We start from the raw sequence: 16,152 nt of genomic DNA on the forward strand, positions 1-16,152 counted from the left end.
AGACCCCGTGACAAGTTTACCTAGGTAACAAATCTGCCCATGTACCCCTTAACTTAAAAGTTTAAAAAATGCTTAAAATTACTACCTTTTAAATTTGAGACTGTAATCCCACTTTTAATACTGACAACTCTCACTCATGGTGAATTCTTATGTGTTTTGTGATCTTGGATTGTGAGTTCACCTTTAGCAGGGCTGTACTGAAGGGAACTCAGAAACCTTGGAAATTACAAGCCCAGTGACATGAATGTGAGGGAGAAAAGGGGAAAGTGGGGCAAAGAAAGATGTGAAGCAATGTGATATGATGCATTACTGCACTAGCCACTGGTTCTTGAGAAGCCATGAAGGAACACAGCTGGTCACATAGAAGGTATATTTGCTTAGCACACAGTACCTTTCTGGAAAGTTTTAAAATAGAAACACCACCTCCGTTTAGAAGGGAGAAAAGAAGGAATTTCTCTGCCCAGCTCCTTCCTGTTTCTCATTTCCCATTGCTCAAATTTCACACCATGGAGACCTAACTCATAATTATTACACTATTCATCCCTTGATGTCACTCAGGAAACCAGATCCTATGTCCGTAAGTGGAGGAGCAACTTGTTGCAGACCGGCATGGCATGTGAGATGTGAGGTCCGTGCAATCTCAGGCCCCCAGCCAGTCTGGGAAGCTGAGTAGAGGCAGCAGTGCACCTGTTTACTCCAGTGAGTTATCGCAAATAGGAGGAATTTTGAGAACAAGGGAGGCAGTTTTGCTCTGAGAAACTATACAAGGTTTGTGTCTGATGTGAAATGAGAAATAGAGCCATTGAAATTAAGGAAAAATTCCCAGTGGAAAGATTAATCAGATGAAGACAGAATTGGGAACTGGAGAAGTGATTTTTCTGTGCTACATTTTGGGTAAAGAAACATTAAAAAATGAGAGGCATGAGAGATAGAGTGAAAAGGTTCAATTTATACTCAGTACAAATTTCAGAAGGTGAGATTAGAGAGAATCAGCAAGAGACTACATCAGTAAAGAATATGAATCCTTAGATTCAGTTTCTATGTGAGAATTTTTTTAAGTCCAAGGGCAGCTTTTGTGCACATAGATTAAAAATCAAACCCAAATAAAAGTTTTGTTTACTAAAATTATAAATGTAAACAGTTTTCCCTAAACCTCTAAATTTATCTTATAAATTTTATTATACTGTTTTAAACCCAGTAAGTTTTATATAAAATAATTATTTTCAGGGAGCCTTATTAAATTAGACTGATTACTTAAGGGAATTTGATTTTGATTAATGTTAAGTAAACTTGAACTGAACAGACTAGTTTTCTGTAAGCACTTTAACATTTATAAACTTAATATATTCCATTTTGTTTAAGAAATTAGAAGTCTAAACTCAACAAACTCATGACCTAACAAATGAATCCTTCCGTCATTAATAAGCAGCTACAGTTCTTTTAACTATCCTAACACTCTTTATAAGTTAAGTCACTTCCTCTTATACCATCCAACCTCAAATCAAATGCATGTGTAATTTGGAATGACAGGCCAATTTGTCATTTACTTTAATATGCCACATCCAGTTATATTTTACCAGCATTTTAGACACCCAACACTCAGATTATCTTGACTGTAACATAATGTCATAGGTTTGATGCACTTGATAATGTCTATATTTCTGGGGTTACAAGACACTTAACCCACTAAACTTCAGTGTTATTTTAGGTTACTGAGACAATTCATGATATGATTGTCACCCAAGGCAAGTTGGAGTTGCAATTGGACAGAGACAGAGACATCTGGCACAGGGATACCAGACTTGGAACTGCCTCTGTCAGTGTGGCTTCCTGCATCACAGACTGATGTACTGAGTCCAGTTTTACTAATCTCTAGATTGTTAGGGACCAGGTAGGGTTGGTACCTACTGTTTTAGTTATACACCATCACACAATACTTTCTGTAATCTTTCAGTTTGATTACTTGATTCTAATCATCTGAATTCTATAATCTCCAACCAAATTTCAGCTGATTTTGTTCACTCATGTCATCACTACCTGACTAAACTATGTATTTTTCATGGCTACCAAGAGTCTGGTATTGGCAGACTATACTTCTCTCTTAACTAGCTCTATGGTCACAACACCCCTGAATGGTATAAATAAAAGTAGATATACATTAGACACATTGAAGTGGAATCAGAAACAATGACTACCAAGAGGTGGAAGTGGCCCAGTCAAAGCAAAAGCAGACCAGTGAACAGCAAAGATGGTGGCAAAAGTTTCTCGGAATGTTCAAAGCATTTTTCTTGTTTACTTTCTGGAGGGCTGAAGAATGATATCTGTTTATTATGAGTGTTTTGAGAAAGTTAGCCAAAGCTTTATCAGAAAAATACTCAGGAAGACTGCTAGGGAGTCTTTCACCGTGACAATGCTCCTGCTTATTCCTCTTAAACAAGGGCAATTTCATGAGATTCGATGGAAAATTAGGCATCCACCTTACAGTTCTGATTTGGCTCCTTCTGACTACTTTTTGTTTCCTCATCTTACAAAATCTTTAAAGGGCACCCATTTTTCTTCACCTAATAATGTAAAAAAGGTTGCACTGACATGGTTAAATTCCCAGGATCCTCAGTTCTTTATGGATGGACTAAATGGCTGGTATCATTGCTTTCAAAAGTGTCTTGAACTGATAGAGTTTATGTCGAGAAATTAAATGTTTTATTTTTATCTTTTAATTCTAGTTTCCATGAACTTTTTGAGGTCCCCTTGTATCTTTTAAGTGCTGAGAGAAGGTAAGAATGAACCTACAATTTTATACCCAGTCAAACTATCATTCAGGACTGAGGGAAAAAGCCATTTTCACAAAGACAAAGACTAAATTCCGTAACAGACTGTTTCTGGGAAAAAAAAAACTACATAAATTCCACTGTATAAAAACACTTGCTATTTGCTATCTAAAATGCAGGAATGAAATAGACTTGCATAACATGATATACTTTACAGTCTCGGTATCCAAATTCATTATCCAAACCTAGGAACCAGAAAGTTCAGATGGTGAGGAAAACATAGCTAAAAAAGGAAGAAAAATTAAACCCACACAAAAAAAGTGAGATTCTCAAGAAGGAAAGGTGAGCAAGGAAAATGATTAACATATGGGTAAAGCTAAATGACCATTGTTTAAAATAATACAAATAATCATTGTTTTAGGAGGTATACAAAGAAGTAGGAATAAAATATATACTAATTAATATATGAAGTGAAATTGGTAATTGAAATGAAAAGTTCAAGGTTTTGGCAATAGGGAGGAGATTAGAAATATACTAATCATAGCAGGCACTGTTGATACCGGTTTTCCCAGTATCCCTTTCTGCCAACCCAAGTTCATTTGCAACTGTGGTAGACAGTTTAACAGGCTGATAGCTCCTGCTCAAGCACACGTCTCTCTCCTATGCCCAGTGTCTTTCTCCTGAACCATAGAAACGTGCTCTGCCTTAAGCACCTGTAACCCGGAAATTTAGGGATAACGTTCAACCAATAGAGGACTCAGATAAATGTCCTGACCTCCTCATCCCCTGGTGGGAAAATTGTCAGACACATTCCATTTGCTTATTCAGAGGGTTTGAGCACTTTATTCACAACAGTTACCTGCTCAAGAAGGCTTCCTATATTGACTTCTCTCTCTTCCCCATCTCACTGCCCCATTCATTCACTTGTGCTTCCTGATTTTACTTCTAAATGCCTGTACCCAAGTTCTTGTCTCAAGGGCAGCTTCTGGAAGAATCTGAATAAGATACCGATTAGCTTTAGAATTTAACTAAAGCATGCTTGGTACAATTTTAAGAGTAATCACTAAAATGATACAGACAAAATGTGAAAATTCCAAGTATAAGGGAAAAAAGGAAATTGAAAACCTTAAGTCAATAAAGATAAAAGGGGTGGAAGGGGAAGAGAAAGTTAAGCAAATCTGAGTAAATATTATATTTCTTAGAATCTAAGAAATCTAGGATGACATCAGTTGTAAAATGTGCTTAAATTTTACATGCTACTAAGAAAAAAAAGCTGCTAACTACAACATGAATTGTAAGAAACACTTCAATTTGAAAGATATTACAACATCGGGAAAATGTCTTTTAGCAGCACCAGAAAGATTCTAGAAATATATAAATATACAATAATAGTTACATAAAGGGGCTAAGTCATTTGAAAGATCAGATTGTCCAATTGGATTATATTTTTAAAATTAGCTCTATGCCATCATTAAGGGATACTTCAAACATGAAAGAACATAAAAGTCACACACAGAAGAATGGAAAAAAGATAATATCAGGCAAATATTAACCAAAAAGCTGGTGTAGGTATCTCAAAATACCTCCAGAAACGCATTTTGGCTTTAAGGAGAGCTTCTCCATATTTGTAAAATTTCAGTTCCTAAGGAAGATGTGACATTTCTTAATATTATATGCCTGAAACAACCTAAAAACATAGAAAGCACAAAGTTGAGAGAAGTACAAGGAAAAGGTCAACTCTAGTCAACTCCAAAATAATCTAGTATTGACAGATCAATAAAAAATAAACGTTTAGCAGATGTTAACATAATGACTGATATAATGAACATATAATGAACCCTATATCACAAATTTAAAAAATATAAAATTTACTCTTGCACACATGGAACATTTATGAAAATTAGCCACATATTAAGACATAAAGCAAACCTTACAAATACTGAAAGAATCAATATCATATAGATTGTATTATCTGATCACAGTATAATTAACTTAGAAAGCAGTAACCAAAACATTATAAAAATACATTTGGAAGTTTTCAAACATGTAGTTTTTGGGTCAAATACAATATTGTAAGAGATATAAAGAAGCATTTCAACTGAATAATAATGAAAATCTATGTTTCAAAATTCATGGGGCACAGTTAAAGCTACCTTTAGAGAAATTTACAGCCTCATATGCTCAAAGAAGTCTGAAAATTTGTGATTTTATCATCCAACTCAAGAAATTAGAAAAAGAACAGAGTCCAGAGTAATTAAATGGAGGACAATAAAGATCAGCAATTAATTGTAATATATTGCGTTGGACTCAGTTTTTTTTTGTTTTTTTGTTTTTTTTTTTTTTTTACTCTCCTATAATAGAATTATACATCCACATCCTCTATGTACAATGGAAAGATACTGTAAAGTTTCTGGGCAGAAAATAGTTCCCTGCCCCACTGAAAAAGGGCTTCATTATCAAGGCCAAGGCTTCCCACTTGGCCTCTGCTGGTGGCCTCAGGACCACCAAAACTCAGCATTTAAACAACAAGCATTGATTTCTTACTGCAGGGTATATGAGTCAGCTGGGATAGGCTAAAATCTGGGTTTCAGCCTTCAAGTTGCAGGTTGTGTTCAGGTCCTTAAACCTGGAGCACGTTCTTCCCTTAGTGAATGGCAGACAAGCAACAGATTAAACTAGGCCGGGCACGGTGGTTCCTGCCTGTAATCCCAGGACTTTGAGGGGCCGATGCAGGCAGATTACCTGAGATCAGGAGTTTGACACCAGCCTGGTCAAAATGGCAAAACCCCACCTCCACTTAAAAAAAAATACAAAAACAGTTGGTGTAGTGGCATGTGCCTGTAATCCCAGGTACTAGGGAGGCTGAGGCAGTAGAATCGCTTGAACCTGGGAGGCAGAGGTTGCATTGAGCCCGGATTGTCCCACTGCACTTCAGCCTGTGTGACAGCAAGAATCCATCTCAAATAATAATAATAATAATAAAAAGATTAAACGAAACTACGCTAACATATTTGAGTCTCCTGCTCCTATCAAATTTACCCACATTCCATTGGCTAAAGCAGAGTTTTGGTGGTCCCCAGGCCAGCAGAGGCCAAGTGGGGAGCCTTGGCCAGACTGTAAGGAAGCACCAAAATCTCTTCTCCTCCAAAAACTGGTATCAAGGCCAAGTGGGAACATTCATCCTGCCTGGCAGTACCACGCACCCTCCACTCATGTGGGAGCCTCAATTTTCATGGCCTCTTGGCAGTAATAAGACATTTCTCCCCTCCTGCTGGAGGGTGGGTGTCAGGAAGCCTATGGAGAGAGTTGGGCCTTTCGCCACCACCCAGCCATAATGAGGCTACCCTCCACCCCTATGGTGTCAGTGGAGGCTATTTGGAGAACACTCATGAGAAACTTCTACCCCTCCCTTAACCAGGGAGGTCTACTTGGGGGCTGGAACTTTCACCTCTGCCCAGCAGTAACAAGGAGTTCTCTCTCTCAGGTGTTAATAAAGGCCAAGTGGGAAACCTGGACTTCCCGCCCCACCTGTCAGTGGAACCCCCCTTCCCCTATCAGTGCAGTGTCAGAGGAAGCCAGTTAGAACAGAAAGTTTAAATAAGATCAGACTCTCACGACATAATACCCCAAATTTCCAAGGTTCAAACACAAATCACTCATCATACCAACCACAAAGATCTCAAACTGAGTGAAAAGAGGTAATAAGTGCTCATACCAATATGACAGAGATGTTAGAATGATCTGACAAATAGTTTAAGATAATCATCATACAAATCAATGAAAAACACCAGACTTTAAAAGATAGGCAAAAGACTTGAATAGACATTTCGCCAAAGAAGAGATACAAATGGCCTGTAAGCACCCAAAGAGATGATCAGCATCACTAAACATTAGGGAAATGAAAATTAAAACCACAATGAGATACTACCTTATGCCCATTAGGACGGCTACTGTCAAAAAACCAAAAAACAGCATTGATGAGGATGTGGAGAAATTGGAATCTTCATGCGCTGTTGGTGGGAGTATAAAGTGGTACTACTACTGTGAAAGCCAGTCGGGTGGTTCCTCAAAAAGTTGAAGATATAATTACCATATGATGTAGCAATTCCACTTTCACCTAAAAACTGAAAGCAGGATCTAAGAGAGATATCTGTGCACCCATATTCACAGAAGCATTCTTCACAATAACTAAAATGTGGATGCAACCCAAACGGCCATCAACAGATGAACAAGCAAAATGTGGTGTATCATATAATGGAATATTATTCTTCCTCCAAAGAGAAGGAAATTCTAACACATGCTACAATGTGGATGAACATTTAGGACATTTTGCTACAGACACAAAAATATCAAATTCTATATGATTCCACATATGAGGTAGAGTAGTCAAAACTAGGGAGACAGAAAGTAGAATGGTGGTTGCCAAGGGCTGGGAGAAGAGAGAATGGGATGTTATTGTTTAATGGGAATAGACAGTTTGAATTTGAAAAGAGATGGATGGTGATGAGAGTTGTGTAACAATATGAATGTACTTAATACCACTGAACTATACACTTAATGATTAAGATGATAAATTTTACACTATGGGTATTTTAGTACAATAAAAAATAGAAAAGGCCGGCACGGTGGCTCATGCTTGTAATTTCAGCACTTTAGGGGGCCGAGGTGGGTGGATCACCTGAGGTCAGGAGTTTGAGACCAGCCTGACCAACATGGCGAATCCCCATCTCTACTAAAAATACAAAAATTAGCGGGGCATGGTGGCGTGCGTCTGTAATCCCAGCTACTCAGGAGGCCGAGGCAGGAGAATCGCTTGAACCCGGGAAGCTGAGGTTGCAGTGAGCCAAGATCGCGCCACTGCACTCCAATCTGGGCAACAGAGCGAGACTGTCTCAAAAAAAATAATGAAAAAAAAAAAAAAAGAAAAAAATCAAGGTGCAATTATGACCATATTTGAAACAAAGTCTCAAAGACATAGAAGACATGAGAATCAAGTGATAATTTTAGAAGTAAAAATACAATTAAATAGTTTTTTAAAACTCTTTCTTCTGGGTCTTTGTAGTCAGAAAAAAACCCTTAAGGGATGATACTGAATATCATTGCTTCTAGAATGTGAAGTCTGAATTATTTCTTGCAAAATTGAAGAAATAATCAGTGAACTTTAAGATAGAATATAAGAAATTATGCAGTGTGAACAGAAAGTAGACCAAAAATAATTAACAGAACCTCAGGGATTTGTGGAAGTGTATATATAAATAAAAAATCTAACATTTACATCACTGGTGTCCCAAATAGAGAGAAGGAAGGTGAGTCTGATAATGTTCTTGAAGACATAGTGGCTAAAAACTCCCCAAATTTGGCAAAATACATAAAACTACAGATTCAAGCAGCTAAGAGAACTTCAAACAGGGGAAACCCAAAGAAATCAACATCAAGTCATATATACTCTAACTTTTAAAAACTATAGAGGAAAAAAAAAAAAACCCTTGAAAACAGCAGGAGAAATGATATGTTAACTATGAGAAAAACAACTTCTATGGCAATTATTTCCCATGAGAAACTCTGGAGGCCAGAAGGAAATTGCACATTTTTCAAGTATGAAAGAAAAGAACTGTCTGGCACAATATTTTTCAAGTAGGAAAGAAAAGAATTGTCAGCCAAGAATTCTACATTCAGTCAATATATTATTCAAGAATGAAGGGTAAATCAAGACATTCTCAGAAGGTAATGAAATAGTATTCAACAAACCCTATACATTTTCTATGCTGAAAACAAACACTGATTAAAGAAATCGAAGAAATGAATTGAGATACACTGTTCATGCATTAGAAGATGTCAATAGTTATTATATAAATTCCCCCCAGGTTTAAATGAATTTCTATCAAAGTTGTTCCAAAATTTATACAGGAAAGCAAAGTAATTGGTATGATTTGATTTTATTAAAAAAATGAAATGGAAGGAATCTGTCTATCCAACTTTAAGACCTTACATAGTTTTAGTAATCAAGTCTGTAATATTGGCAGAGATCAATGGAACAAAATAGAGAACTGTACAAACAGATTAAAGGAGATGAATGATATATCTCAATGGATGCCATTCTATAAAATTCTCAGCTAACAAGGAATACAAGGCAACTGCTTAATCCAACAAAGTGTATCTTCCAAAAACCTATAGGAAGTAACATACTTCATAATGAGTATTCTTTTAAAATCAGGAACAATAAGGATGCCCATTACCACCATTACTATTTAACCCTGAACTGGCAATCCTAGGCAGTACAATAAGAAAACATAAAATAACATTGGAAAGATAAAAGCAAAGTTTTCACTAATTGTATATGTTATGACTGTCCTCATTAAAAACACTCAAGAGAAGCTAAAGAAATAACTTGTAGAAAAAAATCTTTAATCCCTGATTTCTCCACTGGTAAGTAGCCAGCCTTCCCTTTTAGAGAGAAGGGTATAAAACCTTTCTAATTGGCCATAGGAAGTCCATTCTTCTAATCAAGTTATCTGTTCTCCACAAAATTTCACAGAAACCCTCTACCAATGATGCAGTTCCAAAATTCTTTAAGGCATTTTCTGCTATCTACAAATTGCTCCTACTGACTGTTGCTGCTCTTATCACACTCATTTTGGCCAAGTCTGGCCACTGCATCTTTCCTTCTTACAATTAGACTTAGGCTATGGTGTATCTTACTGAAAGCTTTAGAGTAATAGAAGATGGTCACAAAGCAGAAAGGAAAAAATTTGATATTGGATACTGTATATCGTTGCTTCTAGAATCTGAAGTCTGTGCACATTCACAAGAGGTCTCCTCTAGGTTCTGGCCAAACCATCTGCTTCTCAGTCCTGAGAACCCCTACCTCCTTCTACAGAAGGAGGGCCCACTTTCCTTCTATCCCTCGCCATTTTTCTCTCTCCTCAAACAGATGCCTTTTTAAATTAACAGCTCAGGTTTTATTCCTAAGCCTTCATATAGTTGCTTGCATGGCTGACCTACCCAATACATAGACAACCCAATACAACTACTCTAAAAGAATAGCATTCAGTGTTGGTTCATCCCCTTCTCCTTTTATGCCCTTGGATGACTGACAGCAGTATCCACTCTACATCATTTGGTCATGGCTCTGTCCTTCAGACAAAGCAATCAAAATAGATAAAACTTCATAATCTAAAGTTTTTTTGTTTTCTAGAATGACCCTTTAACTTGGTGCTTATATCTGGGAATGAGTTTTGGCTTTAATCTGTGATTATTTTTTTAGGATTCTGCTATCAGCATTAGATAAAAACAGGCCAAAAGGTTCTTTATGTGACTGTCCTCTGTATATATATTCCAAGAATTACCGGCAGGGAATCAGAAGCAAACTGGTCAAGAACAAACAATTCAGAGGCAGATAAAGTTACTCATAAACATCTATCTAAATCACACTGATATGGTTTGGCTCTGTGTCTCCACCCAAATCCCATCTTGAATTGTACTCCCATAATTTCCACATGTTGTGGGAGGGACCTGGTGGGAGATGATTTGAATCATGGGGGCAGTTTCCCCATACTGTTCTCATGGTAGTGACTAAGTCTCATGAGATCTGACGGTTTTATCAAAGGTTTCCATTTCTGCATCTTCCTCATTTTCTCTTGTTGCTGCCATGTAAGAAGTGCCTTTCACCTCCTACCATGATTCTGAGGCCTTTCCAGTCATGTGGAACTGTAAGTCCAATTAAACCTCTTTTTCTTCCCCATCTCAGGTATGTCTTCATCAGCAGCATGAAAATGGGAATACTGGACATTGGTGCCAGTAGAGGGGTACTGCTGAAAAGATACCTGAAAATGTGGAAGCAACTTTGGAACTGGGCAACAGGCAGAGGTTGGAACAGTTTGTAGGGCTCAGAAGACAGGAAAATATGGGAAAGTTTGGAACTTAGAGACTTGTTGAATGGCTTTGACCAAAATTCTCATAGTGATATGGACAATGATGTCCAGGCTGAGGTGGTCTCAGATGGAGATGAGGAACTTGTTGGGAACTGGAGCAAAGGTGATTCTTGTTATGTTTTAGCAAAGAGACTGGAGGCATTTTGCCTCTGCCCTAGAGATTTGTGGAACTTTGAACTTGAGAGAGAGGATTTAGGGTATCTGGTAGAAGAAATTTCTAAAGCAGCAAAACATTCGAAAGGTGACTTGGGTACTGTTAAAAGCATTCAGTTTTAAAAGGGAACCAGCATCAAAATTTGGAAAATTTTCAGCCTGACAATTTGATAGAAAAGAAAATCTCATTTTCTGAGGAGAAATTCAAGCTAGCTGCAGATATTTGCATAAGTAATGAGGAGCCTAGTGTTAATCCCCAAGACAATGAGGAAACTATCTCCAGGGCATGTCAGAGACCTTTGCCACAGACTCTCCCATTCACAGATTTGGAGGTCTAGGAGGAAAAAATGGTATTGTGGGCAGGCCTAAGGTCCCTGTGTTATGTGCAGTCTAGGGACTTGGTGCCCTGTATCCCAGCCACCCCAGCTGTGGTTGAAAGGGGCCAATGTAGAGCTCAGGCCGTGACTTCAGAGGATGCAATCCCCAAGCCTTGGTGGTTTCCATGTGATGTTTAGCCTGCAGGTACACAGAAGCGAAGAACTGGTGTTTGGGAACCTCCTCCTAGATTTCAGAAGATGTATGGAAACACCTGGGTGCCCAGGCAAAAGTTTGCTGCAGGGGCAGGGCTCTCATGGAGAACCTCTGCTAGAGGAGTGCAGAAGGGAAATTTGGGATTGGAGCCCCCATATAGAGGCCCTACTGGGGCACTGCCTAGTGGAGCTGTGAGAAGAGGACCAGCATCCTCCAGACCCTAGAATGGTAGATCTGCCTACAGCTTGCACTATGCACCTGGAAAAGCCACAGACACTTAGCACCAGCCCATGAAAGCAGCAAGGAGGGAGGCTATACTGTGCAAAGCCACAGGGGCATAGCTGCTCAAGACCATGGGAACCCACCTTCCTGCATCAGTGTGATCTGAATATGAGACCTGGAGTCAAAGGAGATTATTTTGGAGCTCTAAAATTTGACTGCCCTGCTGGATTTCAGACCTTCATGGGCCCTGTAAACCCTTTGTTTTGGCCAATTTCTCCCATTTGGAACAACTGTATTTACCCAATACCTGTACCCCCACTGTATCTAGGAAGTAACTAGCTTGCTTTTGATTTTACAGACTCATAGGTAGAAGGGACTTGCCTTGTCTCAGATGAGACTTTGGACTATGGACTTTTGGGTTAATACTGAAATGAGTTAAGACTTTGGGGAACTGTTGGGAAATCATGATTGGTTGTGAAATGTGAGGACATGAGATTTGGAGGGTCCAGGGGCAGAATGATATAGTTTGGCTCTGTGTCCACACCCAAATCTCATCTTGAATTGTATTCCCACCTGCTCACATTTAGACATACCTCTGTCATGAAAGGTGAGAAAATTAGTGAGCTGCTACTTCTTTCCACCTTCCTTCTCCCCTTCCCCCATCTGACTCACTGTATTAAACTTTAACGAAGTGAAAAGGATACAGTTTTTTTTGTGTCCTTCAACTAAAATGACTACTGTGCTTTTCCACAGATTCTGTAAGAAACAAAAAATGTTTATGATTATGATTATTTGGCTTTTATTGATAGCGAATTCCAACTGGGGTGATTGAACCCTTAGTGGAAGGGAGTGTGATGCTGTATAGCCTGTGCCACCAGGGCACTGTGCCAGACATTGAGATTACGCGGACTTTCTTTCATAGTTTTCCAACTTCCTTTGCTGTTCTGTGGTGATCTCAGTGCCTACAATTTCTCAGGTTTCCCTCTCTCTTCTTTTGGGATGTATTTCTTTTGGGATGAAGTATATCCTTCATTTTCAACACACAAGGTTAGTGGGTTGTAAACTTTGTGAATCTTTGTAAATCAGAAGACATCTGTGGCTGCTGTGAGAATGTGTCCCTCAGAAGTTCCACTGCAGGGAGTATAATTGACCCACAGACTCTGATGCTGCCTCTGAAATCCATCAGCACGTCCACACTGGGGCTTCTGAGAGGCTACTCCCAGCCAAAGACTGAGCAGGAAGACAATACTCTCCAGGGACTTGAGAGCTCCCCACAGACTTTTCTAACTCTAAGACTACAGTGCAGTCTAAATATGCCCACCCACCCTGTCTTCCTTCACTCTCTCCTTTACAGGGCGTCAGATCATTGTTGCTGTCTGACAGCTTGCTGAGCCTATCCTAGCCTCGTGTCTTTACAGGTGTTTGCTGTAATAAATTTCTTGCACACATAATCCTGTCTCGTAATGTTTCTCCAAGGACCTACCCTAGCACATCATCTTTGTACTTCCTTACACTTGATTTGATATTTTTGTCCCAGGGATTCTATATCTAGCCATTTCTTTCAGATTTTTGAGGGCATTGTTCCACTGTCATTTAGCTTCCAGAATTGGATGAGGTCTTATGTCTTTTTGATTCTTGTTCCTTTGTGGAAAAATATTTTGCATCTCTGAAAGCTTTTAAAATTCTCTTTATCTTTGAGGTACAGAAATGTCACCAGTATATTTCTAAGTGTGTGTCATCTTAGAAGTTCAATACTTGATGGACTCTTTTGAAGACGTATTCTTAGTGATTATCTTAATATTTCCCTTCCTCTTGTTCCAATCTGTTTTTCCATTCTGTTCCTTTGACGTCTATTGTAACTGCCTCAGTTTTAAACTCCATGTTTAAAACTCCAGAACAACATGTATTGGCAAAAAAGTTGCATTTTGTTTTTTGTGGTAGTTAGTGGTAGAAATATGAGCAGGCCAGAGCAGGTTATAGAACCAGAGCGGGATTTCCTGGGAGGAGAAGCCCCAAGAGAGCCACAGGAAAGCAGATCCAGGCCAGGCGCGTGTGGCTGTGAATTCTCGCCAGGTGAGGCTCTGTGCTTAGAAAACTGATGCCCTTTGTGGTCATGGGTCATTTGTTTTGGTACAAATTGTCTTTATTCTCTGGACTTACAGTGATGAGAATATGCAGTTGTGTAATGGGGAAAATTCACTGTACTCAAAAGTCACCCTGGCTGCCCCTTTTCCAGGGCCCGGTGAGCCCAGAGTCTGGAGCAGAGCAGGCCACCTGTGATGGCAAAGGAGAGGTGCACACCCAGAAGAGCCAGCTCAGAAAAGGCAGGCCTCGGAGAGAATGTGCCAGTCAACCCCTGTTTATTGGGATGCTAGAGGCAAAGCTAGTATGTATATGTGGCCCAGGGTTATTTCAGAACTAAATTTGCACATATCACTGGGATCTCCTGAGCCCCATTCTCACTCATAGCCTCTCATTCCACTCACAGGAGGGGAAAGGATCACTGGACCAGGAGCTATGAAACGAGTTTTAATCCAGGAGCTTAGGCAACTTGTTTACCTTCAAGGCTCTTAGACGTCTCATTTGTCTGCCCAAGGGGTGGACCTGGTGCTTCCCTCTTCCTGTGAAGTGCAGGATTTCCCAGGGCTGCTTTTTTCCTGTCCCTACTTCGAGTATCTTGGTCCTGGCCCTCCTCTGTCACCTCCATTGCACTAACAGCCTCCCTGCCAAACATCCAGTGTCATCCCCCTCTACAATTCACGGTAGCATACATGCTTCTGCAGTCACCCCTTTCTCCACGTCACAACCCTGCTGAGAATCACTTTGCCACAGAACCATGATTTCTGGAAAGATACTTGCAGTGAATGGTCTGACAGAAAAATAGACATTTGAAATCGACAGAACTTGGGAAAACACAGGGTACTGCCTAAAGGATGAGGTACAAACCCTTGAGCATGACCACCAGTGTCCTTGAAATCCCTGACCCCAACAACTTAGTCTTCCTAGCATCATCAGAACCCTCAGTTCCAGCCACACTGGCCTGCCCATTATTTACCAAACATTCCAGACCCATCTGTACCTAAGGCTCCAGCTCGAAGCATTTCCTTAGTTATAAAATCCCTCCTGCAACTGACAGCCAACCCCCAGCCCAGCTCAAACCCAGTTTTGAGCCCCTTATAAGGGTAAGGCCCTGTGGGGTAAACGGAAGTGAACATGACCACTAGTGAACTAGCTGTGAGTCAGTGTGAGTGACAGACAAGGGCACTGTAATGACAGGCACAACAATAGAGGAACAAAGTCTATGTAGACAGAGGAGACAGCAATGAATTCTGATTGGTAGACAAACTGGGGCAGGGAGGAGTTGGTCTAGAAAACATCAAAGGTGATAGCGTTTGAGCTGACATGTTGAAGCCTTCATGGTAAAATCCAGGCATAGGGATTAAGTTTGGCCTGTGGCCAAGAATGTACACGGTATTTTGGGGAGGGTTATGTTCCCCATACATAGTGGAGCATTGGTGTACAGCAGGAAACAAATTGGAGGACTGAGGAGTCAGATTGCAGTGGGTCTTACTTAAATGCCCTGCAATAAATGTGGACTTTCTCCTGAATGAGCCTCTGAAGTCTATGAACAGGGAAACACTGTGACCACCAGATCTGAGTTTGATAAGGTGGAAGGCAAATTAAAAGTGAGCAAGCTAGGAGCCTGTCCACATTAGAGATGAACCAGTCTTTCTATTTCCAAGACCAGGACTAGACAGCCCGTTGAGGGCAGGATGAGTAGTTGGTGATCTGTGCAGGTTTTTGGCCACAGGGAGTCTAGGATACTGAGAATCCAGGTGGCAAATGTGGTACTCTGTCCAGAGAAGGAATCCAGAGCTCCACCTCTGCTCCTCTGACAGAAAAAGAGAATGGAAATCATTCTGACGTGAAGGAAAGGAAGTTCTCTCATTTTCTAACAGAGGAAAAGCCTGTTTGTAGAATGTGAAGGGGTCAGGGATGGGGAAAGCAGAAGAAATACTGTGGGACCTGGTCAAGGAAACTACCCAGTAAAGGCTGAGCAGAGGACCCAGCAGCCCCAAGACCCTCTTGAGATGGAAAGCATGGACATGCAGGGTAAGCATGCTCCCTGGCTCCCTGGGCCATCTTAGTGACAGCCAGGCACATGGAGACAGTCAAAGGGTTCCTTCTGACATGCTTCCTTCCTTCGCCTCCAGGACGCTGGTTCATCTAGGTGTCCTTCTATCCTTCTGGTGACTTTGTCTCAATGTCCTTGCTGGTTTTCCTACCTCTCTGGACTCTAAACATCAAGATGTCCCCAGGGCTCCATTCTTATACCTCTTATTTATGCCCACTCCTTAGAAAATCTCATGTGGCACTGTGGCTTCAGACATTATTGGTAATCTGATGACCCCACTTTTCTTTTTCTTCTTTCTTTTCTTTTCTTTACTTTTGGCAACAAGCTTTGCTCTTGTTGCCCAGGCTGGAGTGTAGCTGGAGTTGCTCACTACAACCTCCGCCTCCTGGGTTCAAGTGATTCTCCTGCCTCA

The sequence above is a fragment of the Mandrillus leucophaeus genome, unplaced genomic scaffold (assembly GCF_000951045.1).
Source record: "Mandrillus leucophaeus isolate KB7577 unplaced genomic scaffold, Mleu.le_1.0 Scaffold3, whole genome shotgun sequence".
Classification (NCBI taxonomy): domain Eukaryota; kingdom Metazoa; phylum Chordata; class Mammalia; order Primates; family Cercopithecidae; genus Mandrillus; species Mandrillus leucophaeus.